The 21,745-nt window shown below is 43.0% G+C and overlaps 1 pseudogene; it reads left to right on the top strand.

Moving 5' to 3' along the window:
• Positions 1-21,745, top strand: part of LOC136455243 (protein DETOXIFICATION 19-like) — a 34,993-nt pseudogene that overhangs the window by 992 nt on the left and 12,256 nt on the right.

Below are 21,745 nucleotides of genomic sequence, written 5' to 3'. Positions count from 1 at the left end.
GTTCGGGCCGGGGTGCTTTGTAGGAGTGAACGTTGAATGAAAGAAAATGGTAAAACCAAATTTTAGGGGAAGAAACGATATAACTGTTCGATGTTCCAAGTGTTGGTGAGAACATCATCATTGTCGTCCTTCAGTCGGTAGGCGTCTGGTCAGATCACTTCGATCACCGTATAGGATCCTTCCCATGGTGGAGAGAGTTTGTGTTTCTCCTTAGTCGATTGGGTCCTTCAAAGCATGAGGTCTTCGACCTCGAGGATCCTCCCTCTGACTTTCCTTTCATAGTACCTATAGAGAGTTTGCTGGTAGCGAGCAGAATGGATGAAGGTCGTCTTATAGGCCTCCTCAAGCAGGTCGACTGCATCTTGCTGAGACTTCATGGCTCAGTCGCGGTTGAAGGCCTTCACTCTTGGGGCGCCATGGTCGAGGTCGGAGGGCAGCACTACTTTAGCTCCGTAGGCCATGAAGAATGGTGTGAACCCTATGGATCGGTTTGGTTCATTCTTAGGCTTCATTGAAGACCTCTCCGACTGCCTCCTCACTGGAGGCATGGTTTGTGGTGATGTCGAGCAGGTCACGAGTGGTACAGGGCTTCAAGCAGCCAAGCTTGTGGATCAGGGACTCGTAGGTTATCCCGTAGAGGAATGCACTAATGACATCCATATCAATGATATCAGGAAGGGAGTTGCATTGCTTTGAGAACCTATGGATGTAATCCCGTAGGGACTCGTTGGGCTCCTACTGGTAGCTCCTGAGGACCTAGGAGTTCCCAAGGTGGACATACATCGCCAGAAAATTCTCGATGAAGATCCTCTTGAGGTCCGCCCAGTCGTGGATGTTGTCATGTGGGAGGAATTCAAGCCATGCTTGAACATGTTTTCCCATGTAGATGGGGAGGTATTGAATGATGAAGTGGTCATCATCCACTCCTCTAGCTCAGCAGGCGAGCCAAGTAGTCTTCGAGCCATATATCGAGATTCGTCTCCTCGGTATACTTGGTGATGTTGGTAGGCAGTCGGAAGCATTGTGGGAACAATGCTCTCTAGATGCGTTGGCCAAAGGCCCAAGGTCCTAGGCCATCTAGGCTGGGACTTCGGTCGTCGGTCAGTGACCATGCCTGGGTTGTGTTTCACCGCTCCCGTTAATGGTCCGGCCAGGACCCGTACTGCCTACTCTCACCATCGCCCGATGGAGGTCATCATCATGCCAGGCTCGACGTCGGTTGTTGATGACGCTGCGAGCATCTCGGTTCAGTCCAAGCCGCTTGTGCATAGGGGGTCGGTGTGGAGCGGGCGCCAGATCAGGCCATGATGCCGCTACGGCCTCCTATTCCGTGCTCGACTACTGTAGTGGTGAGTGAATGAAGTGATTCATCTGGTGTGTCCCCGCTCCACTGGTGGGGAGGGAGGTTGTGAGTTGGTGGCACGACGCAGAGCTTTCTGCCTGTTGAATGGCAGCAGTCTCCACCAGCGCCCGGAGGTTCCGGTGGACCACCTGCTCCTATGGGTCGATAGGCTCGGGAAGGCCGCGCAGAAGCATCGTCGCTGCAGCGATGTTCTGGCCAGCCCAAGCGAACTATGGAGGATAGTTCCCCCCATCAATGATGTTGCGCTAAACCTGGCGGGCGTGACCCCGGGCATCGCTCGCTGGTTTACACGCATGAGGCGCAATGTGGTGTGCCGAGCGCACCAGCGCAGGTGGTGGCTGGTTCTACCGCCTTTGTTGTTGCTGCTCGTCGTGCCCCTACACACATGCGAGGGCCTCCACACGATGGTCCAGAGGGGTGTGGGTCTGTAGAGACTCTGCTACCACCGGCGGCTGTCCTGGGGCGTCTGCCATAGCGCACTCCTGGGATAGAGGGTGGCTAGGTGCCATGATGTTGCCGATGCTAGAGCCATCGCTCTCGACATCATCATCCATGAGGTTGTGGAAAGAGGTAGGAGCATGGCCTGCCATCCCCATGAATTCGGATGTGAGAGGGGGCGACGCTAGCATCTTTCGGAGCTCCCATGCGTACGCGTCTACGGGGGACACGAGGTCATAGGAGAACCGGTTGCATGGTAGTCATGGCAATGACAATGGGGTCCCTCCGGAGAGTCGGTGGAAAATATAAAAAGTGAGTAAAGAACAGTATGTACGTTACTCACAACGGGGTTTGAGCCCAGCGTATGCTCGGAGCAAACCACATGCACCTCCTCATTGAAGTCGCCGGGAGTCCTAGAGCCAACGAAGGGCACCCCTCCAATGGGCACCGGAACAAGTGCCTCCTCGTGGAGGTGTAGTACGCCGAGCCGGTCAGTGACGAAGTCCAGGCTTCTGAAGAGGAAGGCCTGATACGGCTTGAAGATGGGAGGAACCCACATACCAATAGGTGGGAGCATGGGAAACTCCAGTGAGCCAAAGCGAGTTGCATCGCTTGAGCTCGCCATGCCGAAGACGGTGGAAAGGTGGGCCATCCGATGACCAAAAGTGTGAACATACAGCGTCTTCCCCATGGACGGCGCCATTTGTCGATGCGAAAAGTGACCAACACATAAATATTTGTAGTTTTGCCATACGTTGTGATCGGATGTGGCCTAGCACTTAATGACATAGGGTTTATACTGGTTCAGGCAATGTGCCCTACGTCCAGTTTGAGTCGGTCGGTGACTTTATTCCTGAGCCTAGGTGCCCGAAAATTGCTATGGGGTTATAAACAAGAGGGAGTAAGATAGGGGTATCAGAGGTCCGGTTAGACTCCAGACTAAAGGGCCAAGAGTGATGGGAGCTCTGACGTGCGCTAAGTGTTTGCATGTATGCTCTGTTTGGCCTTAGAATGCTAAAGCCGAGCAGAGAGAATTAGAATGATCCATCTATTGTTTGTTGTTGGTCATTCGAGTCGTTCGTTATCCGAATCGATCCTTCATTTGGAGAGAGCGCATCCCCTTTTATAGATGAAGGGGACAGCTTTACAAGAGAGAGAGTGAGAGAAAGGGAGTGTGTGTGTGTGTGTTTCCTAGTCTTGTTGCCCACGCCGTCGAGTACAAGGCGGTTTGTTAGCACCCACAATATTGTTGATGGCTGGACGCATATGGTTGGTTCCACCGTGTTCTTCTGGTATGGCAAATGTCGGCGCCTATCGTACTGTAGGTCAAATGTCAGCGCCCACAACACTATTGGTGTTCTAACATGTCTAGAAGGTTATAAAGTACCCTTCTGACATGACCTGATAGTACTGTTCTGCAGGTGTACAGGGTACGGTCACTGGTATTGCAGTTTGACTAGAGCGCCCTGCCTTATTTGCTGTGTTCGTTTCCTGGGTCTTCACCGAGCGGGCATCCCCGATCGATCATTCCCCAGTCGGCTCTGGCCTCCTAGTCGGAGAAGAGCTATAAGCAGAGGTTTGGTGTACTCCTGGTCAGAGAAACAGGTGCCTTTCGGTTGGAGAGGCGGGCCAAAGTCAGAAGCAAGCATCGTTCCTCCTTGGCCAGGCCTTCCGGTCGGAGAGGCGGGCCAAAGTTGGAAGCGAGCGTCGTTCCTCCTTGGTTAGGCCTTCTGGTCGGAGAGGCGGGCTAGAGTCAGAAGCGAGCGTCGTTCCTCCTTGACCAGGCCTTCCGGTTGGAGAGGTGAGCCAGAGTCGGAAGCGAGCGTTGTTCCTCCTTGGCTAGGCCTTCTAGTCAGAGAGGCGGCCCAGAGTTAGAAGCGAGTGTCGTTCCTCCTTAGCCAAGACATCCGATCAGAGACTAGATCGCCCTTCTGGCCTGTCGTTAGATTTTTGGGCCGGCCCAAGAGTTGTGCGTCGTTCGCGACGTCGTCTGCTAGGCTGAGCTTTTGCTAGGAAGAAGGTCCATGAGGGACCCCGGGTTTATGAACCCGACAGTTATAGATCTCAAAAAGTATAGAAGTTTGTAGTTGACAACTTTTTCAATTGAGATCATCTTGTCAAGAAAAACTACGTTTGAATTTCTCAAATTTGAAATTTGAATTTTTCAAACGACTTTGGATGGAGAAATAACCAAAATAAAAGTTATAAATCTCGAGAAGTTATACAACTTTGTAGTTGATAACTTTTTGATTTGAAATCATCTTATCAAGGAAAATTACGTTTGAATTTCTTAAATTTAAAATTTGAATATTTTCAAATAACCTCAGATGGAGAAACAACTAAAGTAAAAGTTATAGAGCTCGAAAAGTTATACAACTTTGTAGCTGACAACTTTTTTATTTGAAATCATCTTGTCAAGGAAAACTATATTTGAATTTCTCAAATTTAAAATTCAAATTTTGTAAACGACCTTGGATGGAGAAACTATCAAAATAAAAGTTGCAGACTCTAGAAAGTTATACAAAAGTTATACAACGTTGTAGTTGAGAACTTTTTCATTTGAATTCATTTAGGGCCTCAAACAATCAATTTAAACTCGGTTGAGGATAATATGAGGGGAAAGAAAATATATATTGGACAAAAGTGAGTGTGAGATACAGTGGTTAGAGGAGTATCACACGAGGGGAGGTCACAGGTTAGAATCCCACCGGCCATGAAACACGTGATTTTCCCATGAAAAATACCGTGACTTACGACTTTAACGGAGTGGGCGGTGCAGGTGGCTGACTAGTGGGGGGCCTCCCCAGATTAAAAAATGGTATTTTTGGCCTGATTTCTTGATTTCTAAAAAATGGATATAAATTGGATTGGTAGGGGCGGCTGGCCAACTGCCCTATAAATCAACCATTTGTATCAACGATTTGGTAAGGTGACTGACCAAACCTGTTGCTATAAACGGTATTGAGCCTGCCCCTAAAAATCCTATTGGCGTAGTATCGGAGTCCGTCCGCTTCTCGATGTCCTTTGACTGTGGTAGTGATGGCGGAGGTGAGGCATCCGACAGCGTAGTGCTGGTCGAGGGCATCGAGGCGGACGGCGCAGACCTCATCAGGTTTGATGTGTACGTGCAGTGGCGAAGCTAGAGCAAGTTAAAGGGGTTGCACTTGCCTTGTGGGTGCATAAACATGTCTCACGGGGATGCATATATGGTAAAATTTTAACCAAACTCATTGATTTTGCATTTTAGGGGAAGGGTGTATGTGCACCCCCTAACTATAGTGTAGCTTCAGCCCCTGTGTACGTGAACGCAAGGGAGTACCACAAGGTCCCGCCAGGGAGGGAGGGAGATGGTCGGGTCCTTCGTTACCCTCAAGCATCTGGGCAAGGAGGGAATGGTTTGTAACAGAACCGACTAATTATACGAAATTAAGTAAGAAAATCATCCGCCAGAGCAGACGATTTAGCAAACTTAAGCCCATATAACCCGGTAGTCAGTGAAATCACGAAGGATTTCAAACCAACTTCCACTCCAGCCAAGATCGTAATAAGTTTAGCGGTCACCATCACATATTACATAAAAGTTCACAATCTCAGATACATCAGAGTTTCAACATAGTTATTACAAAACCAGTTCGAATAAAAGTAGCAGAAGTCATTTGTTCAAAACACACACACACTCACGCGAAGTTTAAATATAGTGCCAGCGAATGATCATCTCCAACAAAAGCATCAGACGAGATGTAAGGAATGACCATGCCCATGGTCCTAAGCATCACCCATCGCAGGATACAGGCAATTGATACAGTAGCCGTAATACATCTGCCCATCTGCAATAAGTGGGAATAAAACCCTGAGTACGAGAAGGTACTCAGCTAGACTTACCCGACATAACCGAAAATAAGTGACACCAAGGATTATGAAGGGCTTTATAGTAGTGTAGCTGACTCATTTGCAAAAGAAGCATTTTTAGCATTTCAAGAACCTTTCTAAAAGCATTATTGCCAAGTTAATTATTATGAACCTGTCGACTAGATTTGCACCTATACTAGAGTAAACATGTGATTAAGCAGATAATGATAACCAATGATCATTAAACAACTTCCATACTGTCATATTCATTATAACTATCCAAGTGTTCCATAAACATTTACTACGATGAAGTCACTCAAGTCAAGTGCTCACTATCCAGGAGCGATGGCGATTCGAATCGATTCCTAACCAGCTGGTGATTTATTCCTTACACAAACCTCACTCACCTGCTAAAGTGAGATATTGATCACCGAGTCAACTTTCTAGGAATCTCGAGTTTGCTAGGAACCACATGTACCCGAGGGCCGACCGACTGCACTTTGGTCTTATCATCCCGCCCCCGTGTCCTACCACACCTGCTTCGGCACAGTGCATTGCGGGCAATCTACTCGGCCCGAAAAATCTCCCAGCTTCACGGTCGAAAGGTACTTTATCCGGCCAGCTAAATGTAAGGCATGCGTTCAACATGACTCGAGGCCCAACAACGGTCGGTCCTTAATCGACACAGACGGAAAGCACTACAGTCCAAAACTCTGCAAGTCTCTGTCCGGTCTCAACTTCATTTAACACTTAGTTATACCATGACTTCATAGTCATCCAAGCAGATCCAGGTAACCACCTATAGCTCGCAGGTGACAGAAAATCACCTGACTTCTACCGGTCTAAGCCAGCTAAGCATTGACTCGACTGCGGATACCAGGGTAACAAGGATATAGTATAACAAAGGTAAACAAGGTATAATGCATCAACGGTTGCAAACAACTCCTGAACGTAATGCATCAATTAAAGTAAAGCATTTAATTAATAATTGCAAACCGGGAGAAAATGCTCTAGGGCTTGCCTCTCTTGAAGGAGCTCGGACGGTGATCGGGGCACTCCGGAAGTTCCTCAACGTCCTCCTCGTCGGCTTCTGGCACTTCCTATGGCTGCACCTCAAACTACTCCTCGGGCTCCTCGGGTATGACGACGGGGTTCTCGGTTTGCGATCCTGTATGATGCAATGTGCGTAAGTGCTTATGTAATCGGTGCATCGGATGAGATGAATACAATGGATATGTTTGAATGCAAGGTAGTCAATATCATCCAAGAAAATATACTACAAGCACATGTCATCTACTGCATTCTCTTCTACTACTAATATGTTAATTCAACACATTTTATTAAATGCTTCAACGATACACCAAAGCTTTGCTAATTTCTTAAACACATAAAGCAATGCTTAATTAAAGCCTAATTAATAATAGGTTTGAATAGCAACCTCTATTTTTCTTGCTTAGAAAAATCTTAGAAAATTACTACAGCATAGTATTACCCTAAGAAGTCTACCATCAGATTTTCATGGTGTTTGAATGAGTGGATTAGCCTACACAAAAATCACAAGCTATGGCATGATTTTGTACATGAAAATACTTTGTACTGTGAAAAGTGTCAAACAACAGAGTTAGTATTTTTCCTATGTTCTTCATAGCATACAATGACTGTACAAAAATTATCACATGCATGTTTTATACAAAGTTTGCTCTCTAGCAAAAATAACAAAAATCAGCTATTAAAGGTACTTGAACTACACCTCAAAATTTTCCCACAGCACATGCATGAAACATATTTTTCCTAGCAAATACATGACATAAGAAGATTAACAAACTTGGAATCATATTTTTCTGAAGCCTATAGATTTTTCTACATATTTTTCAAGTTATCAGCAATATTCATGATTAAATAAAATTCTACATCAAAGTATCTCAAAAATGACATGCACAATTTTTCCCAAGTAGATCTGATGATAAGGAACCTAGACAAATTTATTTTAACAGGTTTGGAACAACTTTGAGTACCCAAACATTTTTCAAACCATTTCAAATTTTAAATAATAAAGAATAAATGGAAAACAATTCATTTAAACGCTACTAGGCCCGCCCGAACGGCTTAGGCGGCCCACGACTGTGCGCGCACACAGCCCAGAACGGCGCAGCCCAGCTCCGGTTCCCTCGCAGCAGCGGCGACTGACAAAAGGGGCCCGCACGTCAGCGAGAGAAAATAGGGGACGGAGGGGGACGACGGCGCAGCAGCTGCGGAATTCACCGACGGCGAGTTCTCCGGTGAACCCGACGACACCGGCGTGCTCACCTCGGCCTCTCGCATCCATAGTACCCCTAAAACTAGACTCTAGTGGACTCCAGGGATGCCGGCCATGGCCCACGGTGGCTCAGCCATGGCGCACGGTGGTGCTCTGGTGAACCCTGACGGTTGGTGGCCATACAAGGCGCGCGTAAGCTCTTGGTAAACAAGGCGGACCTTCCTATGCTATGGCTAGCGGCTACGGTGAAGCGGTCAGGCGGGACCGCGTGAGATCACCGGTGGCGACCATGGTGGCCATGCCGCGGTGGTGCACGGTTCGACAATGTCGCTCACCTACAGCTTGGCTGGCTCCGTGAGGCGATGGCGGAGCTACGGGTTGGATGGTGGTGGCTGTGGCGCCACGGCGAGCTCGAGCGAGCTCGGCGGAGCTGATGGCATCGGCGGTGCGCTATGGCTGCGAATGGGGAAGGCACGGAGGGGTGAATGAGGGCAGAGCACGTGCGGAGGGCAGCAGGGCGCGCTCCTCTTCAAGCCAGCCAGCGCGCTGCGTGGTCAGGGCAAGCCGAGCGCGTGGCGGACACGCGGCGGCCACCATCTGACCTTGGTCGGCCATGAACTGACTGAAGCCGGAACACTGTAGATCGATTCAGAGGACAAGGAACTGATTGACAGCGCCAAATGATGGTGCTCTATCTCCTAATCCGTTGATCTTTAGCGAAAGAATTCAAAACAAAAGTTGTACACCTACATGCCAGCTACAAAACTCATTTAGAGATCAATGTCTAATTCGCAAAGGACAGAGAGTAAAATCATGCCAAAGTTGTGTTCAAGAAACTGAAAAATGGAGTTTATACTTAGAAATTTCTAAGTGTTGAACCCAACCCAATTTCTGACTTGTGGGACCGTTTTGAGCATGTTGTGCACATTTTCATGACTTGGTCACAAAATAACTTTTGTTCCTTATATAATTTGCTACAACTTTGTTTTAGGTTGCTCAGACATGCAAACATTCTAAGTGGTACTTTTTGAACAGTCAAACCAAAGGGTCCTAGGGTCAAAACAAGTCAACCCATGACTTGGAAACTTAATTAGGCAAAATGATCAACATGAACATTGTTCCTAATGACTTTCTAAGCATAGTTAAGATGATTAACAATATATTTAGCCATATCATACATTGGTCATACAATAATCAAGCACTAAAGGTACTGAAACGATGAAAAACAATTGAAATGATACTTTTGTTTCATAGTCATGTTTCACATGTTTCAAGTGATATATGCTCATGAATGGATGAAGGATGCTCATGATCATGAAATGCAAGTGCAATTAGGCAAGACTAACACCAGGGGTGTTACATGGTTCTACGGACCAGCATGAGGGTGGCGCTGAATGTGCTGCTGGAAGACCTAGGAGCCGAAGGGGACACAGAGACGACAGTGTGACCGTCACATTGGTTTTGGTAAGGGGACATGTTACAATCGAAGGCTTGAGGATCATGTACATGGCACTACTGAAAGGTCCTAATGGCTAGAGGGGGGTGAATAGCCTAATAAAAATTTCTACAACAACACTTAATAAAAGGTTAGACAATTATGAGGCGAAGCAAGTGTTGCGCTAGCCTACTCAAAATGCAAGCCACCTACCACAATTCTAGTTTAGATAGTGTTGATTCACACAATAGCTATGACACTACCCTATGTTAGTGTGCTCTCAAAGGCTAACTAAAGAGCCACACCAACCAACCAAGCAAGCTCTCACAACTAGCTACACTAAAGCGCTTGTCAACTAGTTTGCGGTAAAGTAAAGAGAGTGATCAAGCGAGTTATACTGCCGCGTCGAGGAGTGAACCAATCAATCACAAGAATCAATATCAATGAAGACCAATCACCTCAGAATCAAAGGATGAACACAATGATTTTTTATCGAGGTTCACTTGCTTGCCGACAAGCTAGTCCTCATTGTGGCGATTCACTCACTTGGAGGTTCACACGCTAATTGGCTTCACACGCCAAACCCTCAATAGGCTGCCGCACAACCAACCCAAGATGAGGATCACACAAGCCATGAGCAATCCACTAGAGTACCTTTTGACTCTCCGCTGGGGAAAGGTCAAGAACCCCACACAATCACCACGATCAGAGCCGAAGACAATCACCACCCTCCGCTCGACGATCCTCACTGCTCCAAGCCATCTAGGTGGTGGCAACAACCAAGAGTAACAAGCAAAATCCACAGCGAAACACGAACACCAAGTGCCTCTAGATGCAAACACTCAAGCAATGCACTTGGATCACTCCCAATCTCACTATGAAGATGAATCAATGATGGAGATGAGTGGGAGGGTTTTGGCTAAGCTCACAAGGTTGCTATGTCAATGCAAATGGCCAAGAGTTGTGAGCTACAGCTGGCCATGGGGCTTAAATAGAAGCCCCCACAAAATAGAGCCATTGTACCCCTTCACTGGGCACTGATCGGGGTGTCCGGACGCTCCGGTCCTACTGACCGGACGCTGCTCCTCAGCGTCCGGTCGCCCGATGGTGGCCACATGTCTCTTGCGTTCAACAGTGAACGTTTGATCTCAACGGTCAAAATGTTGATCGGACGCTCCGATAGAGTTGACCGGACGCTGGACCCTCAGCGTCTGGTCGTTTACAGTAAGGGTCCAAAATATGTTTTTGCCGACTGGACACGTCCGGTCATGCTTGACCGAACACACCCCAGTGTCTGGTGCTTAACCCTAATTACTGTGCCGTTCGACAACACGACCGGGCGCTGCCCTTCAGCGTCCGGTCACTGAGCGACCCAGCGTCCGGTCCTTTGACCGACACCAGCATCATTGCGACCAACTCTATTTCACCTCTAACTTCTTCACCCTTGCTCAAATGTGCCAACCACCAAGTGTATCACCTTGTGCACATGTGTTAGCATATTTTCACAAATATTTTCAAGGGTGTTAGCATTTCATTAGATCCTAAATGCATATGCAATGAGTTAGAGCATCTAGTGGCACTTTGATAACCGCATTCCAATACGAGTTTCACCCCTCTTAATAGTATGGCTATCAACCCTAAATATAATCACACTCTCTAAGTGTCTTGATCACCAAAACAAAATAGCTCCTATGGTTTATACCTTTGCCTTGAGCTTTTTATTTTTCTCTTTCTTCTTTCCAAGTCCGAGCACTCGATCATCACCATGGCATCATCTTCATCATGCTATGACCTTTGTTTGCTTCACAACTTGGAGTGTGCTACCTATATCATGATCACTTGATAAACTAGATTAGCACTTAGGGTTTCATCAATTTACCAAAACCAAACTAGAGCTTTTAATCTCCCCCTTTTTGGTAATTGATGACAACCCTTATACAAAGATATGAATTAAAATTCAATTGAATTCATGTTGCTTGTCCAAGCATATTTACCATGTGTAAAAGGATATGGACAAGTTTCATGAACCCCAAATGGTAGCAATTGCTCCCCCTACATATGTGCTAAGAGTTTGGATTGTAGCTTGCACATATGCTTAGATAGGAAATATAGGAGTCAATGTTTACCACATGATGCTAAGGTGTAAAAGATGGACCTTTGAAGCGTGATACCAATCGGAGTACACCATTATACCATCCTTAGCATCATGGTTAGCTTGATACCACTTGGAAACAACACTTGAAAATGAAATCACTATATAACCTATGCATGCTAGTTTTTCATTTCATCATTCAATCCTACAATTATCATACACCACACAAGCATGGATATCAAAATTTAAAACTTGTGCCATGCAAGCAAAACATATGAAATGCACATTAAAATGCACCATACAAGTTCATGAGCTTGCTCCCCCTACTTATGTGCTCTAAATTTTAGTTGATCCCTTTCCTTTGTCACTTTTCTCCCCCTATGTCATATATCAAATATATCTTTATGTTTCTCTCCCTTTATGATATTTCTCCCCCCTTTTCACTATTTTTACTACTATCTTTGTTTCTCTCCCCCTTTGTCATCAATGACCACAAAGGTTCAAGATATAGATAGTATTACTTGTAGGGTCGAGATTATCAATGTCAATCAATGGGGTGAGGATAATTTTCCCAAATTTGGTCCAATCTAGATCATTTGCCAAAGATATCTAACTCGGTTTGATCCAAGGACAAGCTTCTTCACACCTCCAAATAAGGGTTATCTTGTACCATGTTGAGTTAAATACTTATAGCTTATTTTCTAGATTAAACACTAGGTTTACAAGCCCATAAACATGTCATATGCTATCACTAGATCAAGTCAAGCATAGAAGCAATAGTGATATCATATAAACATCAAAATCATTTGATTTTCATGAATGAGCCTAATAAAATAGAACCACTTGAAAGATCCTAATAAAATTGAAAATGTGACTAGATGCACTAATCATGTCCTTAGCAAAGATGTATTATCATGCCAATCAACTTTTACCTTGGATTGCTCGAAGGAGAGGCATGTCATATGAGTGGGGGGGCATCAACACATATTTGAGAAATCCAATATGTTTAACTCATTCCTTAGCTTGCAAAACCTTTTCTTATCCAATGGCTTGTCGAATATGTCGGTAAGTTGATCTTCGGTGCCTACACTCTCAATGCAAATGTCCCCTTTTTGTTGGCGATCTCTTATGAAATGGTGGTGGACATCAATGTGCTTTGTTCTTGCATGTTGAACTAGATTGTTTGTTAACTTAATTGCACTCTCATTGTCACATAGCAATGGCACTTTCTTGAACTTAATTCCAAAGTCACTCAAAGTGGCCTTCATCCAAAGTATTTGTGCACAACAACTACCGGCGGATATGTATTCGGCTTCGGCGGTTGATAATGCAACACTATTTTGCTTCTTTGATGACTATGAAACAAGTGATCTTCCCAACAATTGACATGTGCCCGAGGTGCTCTTCCTTTCAACCTTGCATCCCGCATAGTCCGAGTCAGAGTAACCAACTAGCTCAAACTTTGCTCCTTTGGGATACCATAAACCAACATTTGGTGTATGCTTCAAGTACCTCAATATTCTCTTTGTAGCCTTCAAATGACTTTCTCTTGGTGAGGCTTGAAATCTTGCACACACGCATACACGAAACATGACATTCGGCTTTGATGCGGTCACATAGAGTAGGCTTCCAATCATAGACCGATACAACTTTTGATCCACCATGTTGCCACTTGCATCACTATCCAAGTTGCCATTGGTTCCCATTGGTGTGCTAATGGCTTTACTTTCACTCATATTAAACTTCTTGATCATGTCCTTGATGTACTTGCCTTGACTTACAAATGTACCATGTTTCAATTGCTTGATTTGAAGACCAAGAAAGTAACTCAATTCTCCAATCATGGACATCTCACACTCATTAGCCATTATATTTCCAAACTCATCACAAAAATCTTGATTGGTTGATCCAAATATGATATCATCAACATAGATTTGCAAAACAAATAGATCTTTTCTAATCTTCTTGATGAAAAAAGTGGTGTCCACCTTGCTCTCGGTGCTTGTTTCAATCCATACAAAGCCTTCTTCAACTTGTATACATGGTTGGGCTTCTTATCATCTTCAAAACTGGGAGGTTGCTCTACATATACTTCTTCATTGATGTAGCCATTGAGAAATGCACTCTTAACATCCATTTGATAGAGCTTGATGTTGTGGGCACAAGCATAGGCTAGCAAGATTCAAATTGCTTACAATCTAGCAACTGGGGCATATGTTTCTTCAAAGTCAACACTTTCAACTTGTGTATAGCCTTGTGCTACTAATCTTGCTTTATTCTTTACTACTATCCCATCTTGATATTGCTTGTTTCTAAAGACCCATTTGGTTCCAATCACATTGTGTCCCTTTGGTCTCTCTACTAATTCCCATACTTGATTTCTTATGAAGTTATTCAATTCTTCATGCATAGCATTCACCCAATCAACATCCTTCAAAGCTTCATCTATATTCTTTGCTTCAATGGATGACACAAATGAGAAGTGTTCACAAAATGATGCCAATCTTGATCTTGTTTGTACACCTCTTGAAATATCACCAATGATAGTGTCCAATGGATGATCTCTTGCAATATTGGTTGGTTGGAGGATTAGAACTTGATTGCTTGCACTTGCTTGATCATTGGGTTGAGATGATGTACTAGCCACTTAATCTTGTTCATTGTCATGAGATCCACTTGTACTAGCTTGATTTGTATCATCTTGCACATTTGAGTTGGAGAGCACTTGCACTTGATCATCTTCATCATCATTCATTTGCCTAGGCCTCAATTCACCAATATCCATGTTCTTCATGGCATTTGAAAGTTGAATGCCTCTAACATCTTCCAAGTTCTCATTCTCTACTTGTGAACCCTTGGTTTCATCAAATTCAACACCATGAACTTCCTTAAGAGTACCACTACCACTATCCAAATTCCAAACTCTATATGCTTTGCTTGTAGTGGAATAGCCAAATAGGAATCCTTCATCACATTTCTTGTCAAACTTGCCCAATCTAGTCCCTTTCTTCAAGATATAGCATTTGTAACCAAAGACCTAAAAATATGCAATGTTGGGCTTTCTACCATTCAAGAGCTCATATGGTGTCTTCTCTTTCAATTTGTGACAATAGAGACATTTGCTACAATAGGAAGCCGTGTTGATAGCTTCAGCCCAAAAAGATTGACTCACATTGTACTCACTAAGCATAGACCTTGCTATATCAATAAGTGTTCTATTCTTCCTCTCAACAAGGCCATTTGATTGTGGAGTGTATTTGGCCGAGAATTGATGTCTAATTCCAAATTTATCACATAACTCATCAATTCTAGTATTCTTGAACTCACTACCATTGTCACTTCTAACTCTCTTGATGGTTGTTTCAAACTCATTGTGAATGCCCTTAACAAATGATTTGAATGTTGCAAACACATCACTTTTGTCCACTAGAAAGAATACCCATGTGTATCTAGTGTAGTCATCCACTATCACAAATCCATATTTGTTTCCACCGATACTAGTGTATTATGTTGGCCCAAAAAAATTCATGTGCAATAACTCAAATGCTTTACTAGTGCTCATCATGCTTTTCTTAGGATGGGTGTTTCCAACTTGTTTGCCGGCTTGACAAGAGCTACAAAGCTTATCCTTTTTAAACACAACATCTTTCAAGCCTTTAACTAAGTCATGCTTAACCAATCTATTCAATTGTTTCATTCCAACATGACTAAGCCTTCTATGCCTTAACCAACCCATGCTAGACTTAGTGAACAAGCATGTAGATAATCTAGCTTCACTAGCATTGAAATCAACCAAGTATAGATTCTCATATCTAAAGCCTTTGAAGATCAAGTTAGAGCCATCTACACTTATGATTTCTACATCATCTACCCCAAATATGCATTTGAATCCAAGATCACACAATTGAGCCACGGATAGCAAATTGAAGTTCAAGCTCTCTACTAGCAACACATTGGATATGCTCATGTCATTGGATATTGCAATCTTACCAAGTCCCTTGACCTTGCCTTTGCCATTGTCACCAAATGTGATACTATCATAACCATCATTGCCATTGGTGTTGATTGAGTTGAATATTCTTGCATCATTGGTCATGTGTTAAGTGCACCCACTATCAAGAACCCAATGCCTTCCTCCGGCTTTGTAATTGACCTAGAAAAGAAGATCAATTCTTTTTAGGTACCCAAACTTGCTTGGGTCCTTGAAGGTTAGTCACTAGGCTCTTTGGTACCTAAATGGCTTTCTTCTTTGAGCCTATCCATGGTTTACTAATGAACTTAGCCTTCACACCATTTGTACTCTTAGTAAGCATATAGCATGAATCAAGCTTAATAGAGGATACATTAGCATTTTTGCTCTTGTTTTTGCATTCTTGCTCTTTGTGACCCACTTGCTTACAACTAGTGCAAAACCGACCGTTGTTCTTCACAAAACTAGTCTTGTGAGGAGCAAAGGCCGCTTTGCCTTTCTTGGGGTTATAGCCCAATCCCTCTTTGTAGAGAGAAGCTCTTTGGCTACCCAAGCACATAAGCAAGCGGTCCTCACCACCATAAGCCTTAGCTAAGGTGTGAGTGAGCTTAGTGACCTCCTTCTTGAGGTTCTCATTCTCAACCACTAGTGAGGCATCACAAGTGAGACCATCACTACTAGATGAGGTAGAAGTGGAAGTACTACAAGAAGGGTTAGTGGGAGCAACAATGATAGGCATAGATAGTGATTCATCAATTATATCACAAGTTAAACCTACATTGCAAGTTTCAACATGCTTCTTTTTATTTTGCTCTTTAAGCGAAGAAGAATGAGCTTTTTCAAGCTTTTTGTGAGCTTTGCCAAGCTTCTCATGGGCTTCCTCTAGCTTCTCATGAGTTGCTTTGAGCTCATCAAGGGCTTTTACCTCCTTATTCAAGCTCTTGCATTCCCTTCTCTTAATGTCAAAGTGTTCTTTAGCATCTTCTAGCATGTCAAATAATTCGTCCTTAGTAGGTTTATCATCATCACTATCACTATCATTTTCATTTTCATGTTCATTATCATCAACATGTTCTTCATCGCTTTCATCATAACAAGATTGTACCTTAGTGGCCTTAGCCATGAAGCATGATGAAGATTCGAAGAGAGAAGGCTTCTCATTGATAGCAATGCTTGCAAGAACCTTCTTCTTGGTGGTCTTGTTATCATCACTATCATCATCATCATCACTTGAGGAAGCATCACTATCCCAAGTGACTACATATGAACCACCCTTCTTCTTCTTGAATGCCATCTTGTCCTTCTTCTCTTTCTTTTCCTTCTTGTCCTTCTTCTTGTTCTTCTTGTTGTCATCATCATTGTCGCTATTTTATGGGCATTGAGCAACAAGATGATCTTTGCTTCCACACTTGAAGCACCTTCTTGACTCTTCTTTGTTCTTGAATGGAGATTTCTTTCTTCTTGCATGGTAGCCCTTCTTCACCATGAACTTGCTAAATCTTTTGACAAAGAGAGCCATCTTCTCATCATCATCATCATCATCATCCCAAGATTCATCTTCTTCACTTGATGTCTCTTGTTTAGCTTTGCCCCTTGATGATGTGGCCTTGAATGCCATGCTCTTCTTCTTCTCATCTTTCTTCTCCTTCTTTTCTTCCTTCTCATCTTCATCTCTATATGTATCATCAGTCATGATATCTCCCAATACTTGGTTTGGTGTCATGGTGTCCAAACCACTCCTTACTAGAATAGTGACCAATGTGCCGAATCTTGAAGGTAAGCATCTCAAGAACTTGTGGGAGAAGTCCTTGTCCTTCACCTCTTCTCCAAGTGCTTTGAGATCATTGATAAGCACTTGAAGCCTATGAAACATCTCCGGCACACTCTCATCCTCCTTCATCTTGAAGCTTGCAAACTTTTCTTTGAGGATGTATGCCTTTGCACCCTTCACGACTTGAGTGCCCTCAAATGATTCTTCCAAGCTTCATGTTCCATCTCAATATTCTTGATTTGCTCAAATGTTCTTTCATCAATTGCATCATGAATGACACTTAGAGCAATATCATTGTTTTGGAGAAGCACTTCTTCGGCGGCGGTGGGATTCTCCAGATCACCAATCTCAATTTTGGTTTCAACTACCTTCCACACTTTTCTATTGATTGACTTGATATGTGTAGTCATCTTTGACTTCCAGTAAGGATAATTTGTACCATCAAATTGGGGTGGCTTCTTGGAGTTGTTGATTTGAGCCATTTTAACACCGAAGGTTGTTAAGCCTCAAATAATGGTGACCTTGGCTCTGATACCACTTGAAAGGTCCTAATGGCTAGAGGGGGGTGAATAGCCTAATAAAAATTTCTACACCAACACTTAACAAAAGGTTAGAAAATTATGAAGCGAAGCAAGTGTTGCGCTAGCCTACTCAAAATGCAATCCACCTACCACAATTCTAGTTTAGATAGTGTCAATTCACACAATAGCTATGACACTACCCTATGTTAGTGTGCTCTCAAAGGCTAACTAAAGAGCCACACCAACCAAGCAAGCAAGCTCTCACAACTAGCTACACTAAAGAGCTTGTCAACTAGTTTGCGGTAAAGTAAAGAGAGTGATCAAGAGAGTTATACCGCCATGTCGAGGAGTGAACCAATCAATCACAAGAATCAATATCAATAAAGACCAATCACCTCGGAATCAAAGGATGAATACAATGATTTTTACCGAGGTTCACTTGCTTGCCGATAAGCTAGTACTCGTTGTGGAGATTCACTCACTTGGAGGTTCACGCGCTAATTGGCTTCACACGCCAAACCCTCAATAGGGTGCCACACAACCAACACAAGATGAGGATCACACAAGCCACGAGAAATCCACTAGAGTACCTTTTGGCTCTCCGCCGGGGAAAGGTCAAAAACCCCTCACAATCACCACGATCGGGGCCGGAGACAATCACCACCCTCCGCTCGATGATCCTCGCTGCTCCAAGCCGTCTAGGTGGCGGTAACCTCCAAGAGTAACAAGCGAAATCCATAGCGAAACACGAACACCAAGTGCCTCTAGATGCAAACACTCAAGCAATGCACTTGGATCACTCCCAATCTCACTATGATGATGAATCAATGATGGAGATGAGTGGGAGGGCTTTGGCTAAGCTCACAAGGTTGCTATGTCAATACAAATAGCCAAGAGTTGTGAGCTACAGTCGGCCATGGGGCCTAAATAGAAGCCCCCACGAAATAGAGCCGTTGTACCCCTTCACTGGGCACTGATCGGGGTGACCGGACGCTCCGGTCCTATTGACCGGACGTTGCTCCTCAGCGTCCGGTCACCCGATGGCGGCCATGTGTCTCTTGCGTTCAACAGTGAACGTTTGATCTCAACGGTCGAAATGTTGATCGGATGCTCTGACAGAGTTGACCGGACGCTGGACCCTCAGCGTCCGGTCATTTACAGTAAGGGTCCAAAACATGTTTTTGCCGACCGGACGCGTCCGGTCATGCTTGACCGGACACACCCCAGTGTCCGGTGCTTAACCCTAATTACTGTGCCGTCCGACAACACGACTGGACGCTGCCCTTCAGCGTCCGGTCGCTGAGCGACCCAGCGTCTGGTCCTTTGACCGACGCCAGCATCATTGCGACCAACTCCATTTCACCTCTAACTTCTTCACCCTTGCTCAAATGTGCCAACCACCAAGTGTATCACCTTGTGCACATGTGTTAGCATATTTTCACAAATATTTTCAAGGGTGTTAGCATTTCACTAGATCCTAAATGCATATGCAATGAGTTAGAGAATCTAGTGGCACTTTGATAACCGCATTCCGATACGAGTTTCACCCCTCTTAATAGTATGGCTATCAACCATAAATGTGATCACACTCTCTAAGTGTCTTGATCACCAAAACAAAATAGCTCATATGGTTTATACCTTTGCCTTGAGCTTTTTGTTTTTCTCTTTCTTCTTTCCAAGTCCGAGCACTCGATCATCACCATGGCATCATCTTCATCATGCTATGATCTTTGTTTGCTTCGCAACTTGGAGTGTGCTACCTATATCATGATCACTTGATAAATTAGGTTAACACTTAGGGTTTCATCAATTTACCGAAACCAAACTAGAGCTTTCAACTACAGTAAAGCAGCTCTATAGAGGTGGCTCACAACTATTTGTAGAGGCGATTGGGTCAGCCACCCCTATCTAACCGTCTCTACAAATGGACGATTTATACTGCCCCTACAAATCATTTTTTCAGAAATCATGAATTTAGGCAAAAAATAGCAATTTTATCTGGGGTGGCCCCCACCTGTCAGTCAAAAAATGTCAAATTTTATTTTAATCTGGGCCACAAATTTTTTTGAAGTCGCAAGTCGCGGTGTTCTAGGGGCGGTTGGCTAGCCATCCCTATAAATCAGTTTTCCAAAAATCATGAATTCGGGCTAAAAAATAGCAATTTTTTATCCAAGGAGGCCCCCACCTGTCAGCCAAAAATAGCAAGTTTTATTTTAATCTGGGCCACAATTTTTTAAGTCGCAAGCGGTGTTTCTCGTGCACTTTGTGGCCAATGGGATTTGAACCTGCGGCCTCCCTCTCGTGCAGTACTATTCTAACCACTGCACTTACACTTACTTGTGTCTATAATGGATTTTCTTTCTCCTCATATTATTGTCAAATGAGTTTAAATTGTGTGTTTGAGACCCTAAACAAATTCAAATAAAAAAGTTGTCAACTACAAAGTTGTATAACTTTTCAAGATCTATGATTTTTGTTTTTGTTATTTGTCCATCCAAGGTCGTTTAAAAAATTCGAACTTGAAATGTGAGAAATTCAAACATACTTTTCTTTGACACGATGATTTCAAATTAAAAAGTTGTCAACCACAAAGTTATATGACTTTTTGAGATCTATAACTTTTGTTTTTTGTTGTTTCTCCATCCGGAGTCATTTGAAAAATTCAAAATTTAAATTTAAGAAATTCAAATGTAGTTTTCCATGAAAAGATGATATCAAATCAAAAAGTTGTCAATTATAAAGTTGTATAATTTTTTGGGTTCTACAACTTTCATTTAGGTTGTCTCTCCATCCTATGTCATTTGAGAAAATTAAATTTCAAATTTAAGAAGTTCAAACATAGTTTTCCTTGATAAAATGATTTCAAATGAAAAATTATCAACTACATAGTTCTATAACTTTTTGAGATCTACCGTTTTCATTTTGGTCATCCTTTCATGTGACTTTGTTTGAACAACTCATAATTTAAATTTTAAAAAATGACAATTTCAAACGATATTCTGAAACAGTAAATGATTTCTGCTGAATAAGTCATCAACATAAAAGTTATAGAGCTCGTTAAGATGTACAACTTTTATTTTAGTCATTTGTTCATCCGACGAAGTAGTAGTAAATTTATGAACAATGTTTACTACTACTTTATCGGATGAACAAATGACTAAAATAAAAGTTGTAGATCTTGATCAGTTATACAACTTTTATGTTCATGACTTTTTCTGCTAAAATAATTTACTCATTCAAAATATTGTTTGAAGTTGCCATTTTTTCAAATTCAAATTTTGAATTGATAAAAGAAAGTCATATGAAAAAATGACCAAAATAATAGCTGTAAGAACATAATAAATTGATAGAGCATGATTTTAGAAAAATTTATGAAAAAAATCATCAAATTGGAAGTTAGTATGAAGGAGAAAGACTAGTTACAAGTTTTAGACAGGGACTAAAAATAGAAATCAGACTTCTTTAACAATTTAAAAACTAAATTTACAGTATTTTAAAATAGTAAATAATTTTAAATGAAAAAGTTATAAACAACAAAGTTCTATAACTTTTCGAGATCTACAACTTTTATTTTGATCGTTTCTCCATCTGAGGTCGTTTGAAAAATTCAAATTTTAGCACTTAATATTTAATATTCGACGTCTATTTGTAGCAGTGGTGCAAGGAAAATGGATCCTAGACCCATTTACTTTGGATTTTGGTGTTTGACGACCAACATAACCAAATTGGACTAATGGATTTGCAAGTATTTATTTTGTAGTTCAATAGGATACAAAACGTGACTTGGACGAAGACGATGTGATGATCCGATGATCAACACCTCAAGAAAGACATGTGAAGATGCATAGAAGACATCCAAGGTCTAGCAAAGTCCAAGCATGAAGATTGGAACCAAGCCAGATGCAAGATTACGAAGAAACAAGCCCGACAGAGGTGACCAGATGTGGCTCTATGAGTGACCAGACGCACCGGTAACAGGCAACAGCAGGCGTCGACAGCTGTGACCAAACGCTGAGCAGCAGTGACCGGACACTGAGCAAAGCAGTGAC

This window comes from Miscanthus floridulus, chromosome 5, assembly GCF_019320115.1.
Source record: "Miscanthus floridulus cultivar M001 chromosome 5, ASM1932011v1, whole genome shotgun sequence".
NCBI classification, from domain to species: domain Eukaryota; kingdom Viridiplantae; phylum Streptophyta; class Magnoliopsida; order Poales; family Poaceae; genus Miscanthus; species Miscanthus floridulus.
This window is presented reverse-complemented; position numbering and strand designations above follow the sequence as displayed.